The sequence below is a fragment of the Egretta garzetta genome, unplaced genomic scaffold (genome assembly GCF_000687185.1).
Source record: "Egretta garzetta isolate BGI_Z169 unplaced genomic scaffold, ASM68718v1 scaffold203, whole genome shotgun sequence".
NCBI classification, from domain to species: domain Eukaryota; kingdom Metazoa; phylum Chordata; class Aves; order Pelecaniformes; family Ardeidae; genus Egretta; species Egretta garzetta.
Window position 1 is genome coordinate 96,031 of NW_009259235.1, and position 6,074 is coordinate 102,104.

The 6,074-nt window shown below is 40.7% G+C and overlaps 1 protein-coding gene across 2 annotated transcripts in view; it reads right to left on the reverse strand.

Moving 5' to 3' along the window:
- The window catches only part of ZFAND6 (zinc finger AN1-type containing 6), a 36,676-nt gene extending 31,694 nt beyond the window's left edge, over positions 1-4,982 (reverse strand). Inside the window, exons 1-2 of one of the 2 annotated variants that reach the window (XM_009635862.2) lie at positions 4,923-4,982; positions 3,695-3,787 (exon numbers count right to left, since the gene is read on the reverse strand). The gene's annotated coding sequence lies outside the window, so the exon portion shown is untranslated. Of the gene's footprint in view, positions 1-1,564; positions 1,723-3,694; positions 3,788-4,922 lie in introns of those variants that run through there. The other variant, XM_035891470.1, reaches the window with a different exon arrangement.
- Positions 4,983-6,074: the final 1,092 nt, after the last annotated feature.

A 6,074-nucleotide genomic window follows, 5' to 3' on the forward strand; every position in this document is an offset into this window, starting at 1 on the left:
GGAGTTACCCCGGGAAGCCGGGCGCTCTATACAAATGGGTAACCCCGGCTAAAAATACCTGGGGTTGCCCAGTTCCAAAGGCTCTCCGGCCAACTCAAAGGATGAGTCAGCAGAAGAGGAGCTCCGCAGGAAGCGACCGTCTCCATCTCACGGGGTACCATGGCTTCTGCCAGAAACTTTTTGTGCATATTCAGGCTTCACTTGCCTGAACAAATTTGCAAGATGCTGTTCTGACAATCAACAAGGCTTCCCACAGCACAGCTTCCTCTTCAGACTAGGCAAAAACCTGTCGGTTAGATTAAAAGTGTTCCTTTCCCCTCCGTGTAAACACCAGTGCAGTTCCCTACCCATCTATCAAGTGAAAAGCCTGGAACACGCAAGAAGAGCAAAAAAACAAAAAACAAAACAAGGCTTAACAAATATTTCACAACTGCAGATATGCCACCTCGCTTGAGGAAAACCTTGCCCCATCCCAAACAAGCAAGGCAAGGGAAGAGCCAGAAGACAGTCAGCGTTCCCTCCTGCACCCACAAAGTATCACCACAGTTACACAAGACTTAGCTGGTGCGCGAGGTTGCCTTATATAGAACGTTTTTATGTGTTTAGTGTAAAATAACTAAAAATACTAAGCTAGAGGAAGATACAGCACTTGTCAGAGTAAGCACATTCAGGTTGTTTTTGTACTGTGCGGGGGGTGGAGGGGGAGGAAGAGGAAAAACTCCTCCTCATTTTTGGGTTCTTACCACCTTTCCTCTAGCCAGTGCCGGAGCAGCCCGCCTTCACCTACTTCACCTACACCACAAAATGGGTATCTGTTTTAACTCTCCTAATGCAGATTAATCAAGTCCAAAGACAGTTTAGCATACTGCTTTACTGCAAATACCACTCAACATCAGGAAAATATTTACAGCTAAGTACTCCCTTGAGCTGTGATACATACACCAAAAAGAGCATAAAAACACCTTCAGGAAGGTCATTTAATCCCTCTAAAACAGTGAAATAGCACATTTTGTGTTACTTTCTATTTTAGAGCAATCTATCATGTCACAAATCCAAATAGGACTGAAAAGCAGCAATTCGTACAGTTTTAAGTTAACAAGTATGGAACACTACAAGAACAGAATTAAGAAAATTTACATAACCTTCCCTACAGAACCTAAAATACAAGCTCAAAGAACCAGGCCTTAACCCTTGCACCTGAATTCAGTGCCCTGCAAGAGTCAGTACTGCTCGAAGTTAATCAGGTCCCCTGAGGATAACTGTGAGGCCATACTTACGTGACACTTTTTTGACCAAATGTTATCTAAGCAATCAAAACCAAGAACACAGTTCATGCAAATAAACATACCAGTAAAGCGTCCTCTAAGTATCTTGGTAAACAATCTTGGAAAGCGTCAATTTAGAGCGCATTAACTTTAGGCACATAAAAACAACAGCAGAAGTCACAAATCTTATCAACCAAACTGCCTAGTGCTAGAAGAGGACATGACAACCCCAAAGTCAGTGTTACTGTTTGGGTACTTCCAAAAGGGGAGAAAAAAAACCAAAAAAACAAATACATTACCCCAAAACTTTCCAGCTCTGTATGCTACCACAGAAGTCTAGCCACCTCACAACTGCAACAGTGACGAAAAATAATTTTTATCATCAAACATACTATACTTCAGCTTACACTTCTGTTACACAGGCAACTACCAGCTCCTTATCACTCCAAAAGAGAAGTTTCATCCCTTTCTCTCCCCACCTTTCCCCTCCCAGTCATACAGTCTGGCCCACTCCCTCAGCCCAGCTCCAGTGCTCATCAGACCTTCCCAGCTGCCTCTGCGTCACTGATCTGGCAGAAGTTTGGCCAGCTTCTGATAAGCAAGAGCATGGCTTACCCAGCACGTAAGGGGAATGGCAAAGCAGATTCTCCTGCATTCAGCCCTGTGACCTCCTAGACTTGATTACCTTATCTCATTTAAAACAAAACAAAAAAAAACCCAACCACACAACACAAAACTATCATACTAAGAATGCCCCAAGAATAATTTTCTATCTTCACAAAAGATGCCCAAAGAGTCTGTGAAGTGGGGTATCGAAACTAGGTTCACAGCTGACCCTGCCTCACTGGATGAGAAATCATAGGTAAACACATTTGTACCTAGATGTTGGGAATCCAGACATAAAAAAAAAGTTGCTATTCAATTTATTATCCCATGCTGAAGGAGACCTAGTGAAACTAGACATTAAAAAAAACTAGTTTATAAGCTCAGTTTCTGCACATAAGCTACCTGTTTTTCCTGTAAACACAAACACATTTTGGAGAAAATGCAGAGACACCAGTTTAAGGTCCAGGCTCAAGTTATGCCTTTGCTACTCTTAAAGTATCTGTAGCAATGCAGAAAAAAACAAAACAGCAGATTGCAGCTGCAAGTACATTAAACAGGGAAGCTTTGACAGCAGTGTAAAAAAGATTCCGTTTGCTGCCACTGAACTTTGCACTGAGGACAGTAACAAGAGAAAGCACCTGACTCTCATTTGACTACTGTAATCATGGAACAGCTAAAAGCCCATTTGTTCTGTAATCTTACACATACAGAAGACAGCAAGTTCGGAGGACTTGACAGCTCAAGAGATCAAGAACAGAGCCTTTCATCTTTAAGTCACCAGTTCAAACAGAGACCAGAATAGTAGCGATCAAAAGCTGCATGTATGGCTGTTCGGGGATTAGATGAAGAGATGGTTACTCACTGCCCAGCTCCCAACAGATCAGGGTGAATCACATGAGTTTTCTTCACAATTTTGCACCTGTTTTTCACAGTCTTGAATACATTATGCCTCCTGGATTCTGTACACATTAATAAGTAGCAAAGCAACTGAACTGCTGTGTACACATACTGAACTTGCATTGTAGTAAAGGACTTTACCCTCCTATTGTCAATTATGTCAGCACTACAGCATGTGTTGAATTTTTTCTTTATTAAAGAATTATAGCTCTATCTTTCAGCTTTTTTATTAGAGAGAGCTTTAAAAGCAACATTTAGCTTCCCATTCCTTTCTCACCCTCAGATACTACAATCCTGTTTGTAAACAATAGTTCTCATAACCTTGTTGTTTAAGATATTATTGCAAATATGTCAATTTTAAAAGTACATTAGTATAGGAATTTCAGAACTTTGGCATGAGAGACTATTTTGAGACACTAGTAATCATTTTTTATCAAACCTAAACAACATAAACTTCATGAGGGCCACATCTACTTAAGGACCGGGGCGGGGAGGAGAAGAAAAATTCCCTGTGCAATGAAAGAAACATTCCTTTTCATATTCTTATACATTCTTCAATATATCTGTGTGCAGTCTCTAGAAAGTCAATTAGCAATAGCTCCTTTCCAACCTGACTTTAGTTTTAAAAGTCTGCAAAAGTGCCTGGAAATTCCAGGCAGGATAGACAAGATGAAAATAAGTTCAGAGTGTATATTGACTGAAGGTTCATTGTCCTGCTACAAACACCACTATCAAAAACAATCTTCTACACAACCCCAGCAATACATAGTTGCACAGTTCTTAGTAGCATATTACTTTCTGAAAATGAAGTTGCTGATGAAAAGCCAAGGTCCTAGAAACTTCAGTATCCTTAAGAGTAACTAAGGAGGCCCTCACATACAAAGAATTCAACTTGCTATTCCAGGAGTCCAGAGAGAGCCACATACCAGACTGATGAGATTTCAGTAATCTTGAAGAACTTTGAGATTTCTCTTGCTGCTTTCAATCCAAGATGTACTGCTGCACTGCAATAATCAAATCTGGAAACAACAAAAAGGTGCACGTGGTAAATACTGGGTCTTCATCAGGGAGAACTGGTTAGTTGTCTGGACAGCAGTACAGACACACCAGACAGCTGCTAAAACTTCCAGGGGAATGTGCTTCTGTCTCAAGTCACCCAAAGCTTCGCTACCCTGAGACCTTAAAGTTCATCTACATGTTAAATTCCAACTGCTTCCTTCTATGTTGGGAATAAGCCATTACGACAATTGGGCCCCCTCCTCCCCCCCACCCCGTTCTCACTTGGCCTATAAAGCTGCACATCCATTAACAGGTCTCAATCACTCTCAGCAGTTGCCATGTTGTTTTGGGTTTGTTTTTTGTTGTTGGGGTTGGGTTTTTTTGGATTTTGGGGGTTGAAGAGTTTTGCTTTGTTTTTTAAAATCAGGACACGGAATCGTATCTTGTACAGCTGTACCACCGAGACCTCCAGTAATAGCTGGCCACATCATTCGCTTCAGTCAGAGTCCTTGAGAAAGGGCCTAGACATTTTAAAAAGGACTTCTTGACATTAGGTATCTCTTGAGTGAAAAAAAGAAGTATACTACAGTTTCCACTGAATCCAGCATGCTCCAAGTACATTTACATGTAATCTATAATACTCTTTGTAGCTTAAATCAAGTATCTTGAATGCAAATCGCAGCCCATTCAGTATTAAAAAAAAGCTGCATAGCTATTAGCTGCCAAGAAAATGGAGCCAGAAGTTTGTACACTTACAATTCTCTCAGAAATCAGACTGATTAATATAGCTGTTACAAAAGGACACACTTTCACAGAAACAGGGATTACCTTTATCTGTAACCATGGCAACTTTTCAGTAGTTTGTGTTAATGCTACTCTCCTTCCGATAAGTTGCCACTATCTCTCTCAAGCTGTTTGTATAAGGTTTTGAATGTGCCATCTGAGACCATAAAGTAACAAGAAGTTGAAACGTAAACTTACATTCTTAGATCACACTCTTAGAAGTATGTTATGTAACACGCAATGTTGTTCATTTTTGCCATAAATTCACAATTAGTCAAGAAGTAAATTTATTTTAATCTGTTATTATTTTAACATGATTCATAGTTTTGTAAGACAAAAAATATTTTAAGAAGTATCCCATGAAATACATACAGGAGATAGTTTCTTCAGTAGTGAAGAACGACTTCTCCCCTACCTGGAAAGTAGTAAATGCAAGGAATTATGCCACCAACTTTGACATTCAGTTATCATAAGGAACAAAAATCCTCCCAAAACACACCGCTATTTCGGCCTGAACAAACGTACGACAGATCAGAAAAGAGCCAGTCCCCTTGTTCCAGGTTAGGTGATAATTAATATAAAGAACAGGTGTAGGTACCTCAGCACTAGATAAACAAATTAGGCAGAATTCAAAGAACAAAGCTATAAAAGTTAAAGGAGAGACAGGAAAGAGACTAAGGAAGGAATTGACATATTTGCTTCCTCAATTATTGAGTTACCGTCAGCCACAGCTCAGAAGAGGGTTAGCACTCTGTGAAAGAAATTATTTAAGATGACATCAGACAAACAAAATCATTTGCTTGGAAGCAAAAGGAGGAAGAGAACAGTTTCTTCTTTATTTCCTCCCCCCGAAGTTCATAGGGCAGCTTACCAAGCTGCACCCTTCTCTCTTCAGCATGTGCAGTCAGTTTGACACAGTTAAGATGTGAGCAAAGATCTTTAGAAGAATGAAGGAAACTCAACACACTCTTTACTCCCCATAACTCTTATGCAATGACATCTATTACAAGAAAAGTCTGGACAAACATCCAGGGAATGGACTTCAGAACACAACGGTGCACTTTAAGTCCATCCACACAGGGAGAGAAGTAACTACCATCGGTTTTGCCGAATGCCTCCACATTACATCAGCACATTTGGGGGAAGCTTCTGTATTTCGCTGTTGCCCTTGTTATTGGCAGTAAGATAATTAGCGCTTTTTATTTTTTAAGATTCCACAGGATGTTAGAATGGGGGAAACAATAGCGGATGTTGGCACCCCTTATCTATCCCTCCAGGCTTTTTGCAGAGCTCAGGAGGTAAGCTTGGTTAAATTTCGCAGGGTTCCTCGGTGAACGCAGGAACAAAACCAAAAAGAACTTTCCGTACAGTAAAACGCAAAGGGATGACAGACTGTTTGGGCTTAAACCCCTGGATTTAATTGGAAGGGTGCCACAACACAAAATGCATCTTGCTTCCTCAATACTCCTGTCCCCAAACCAGCCAAAACCGCTGCACCCAACTTATCCGAGGAGCAGAAACGCA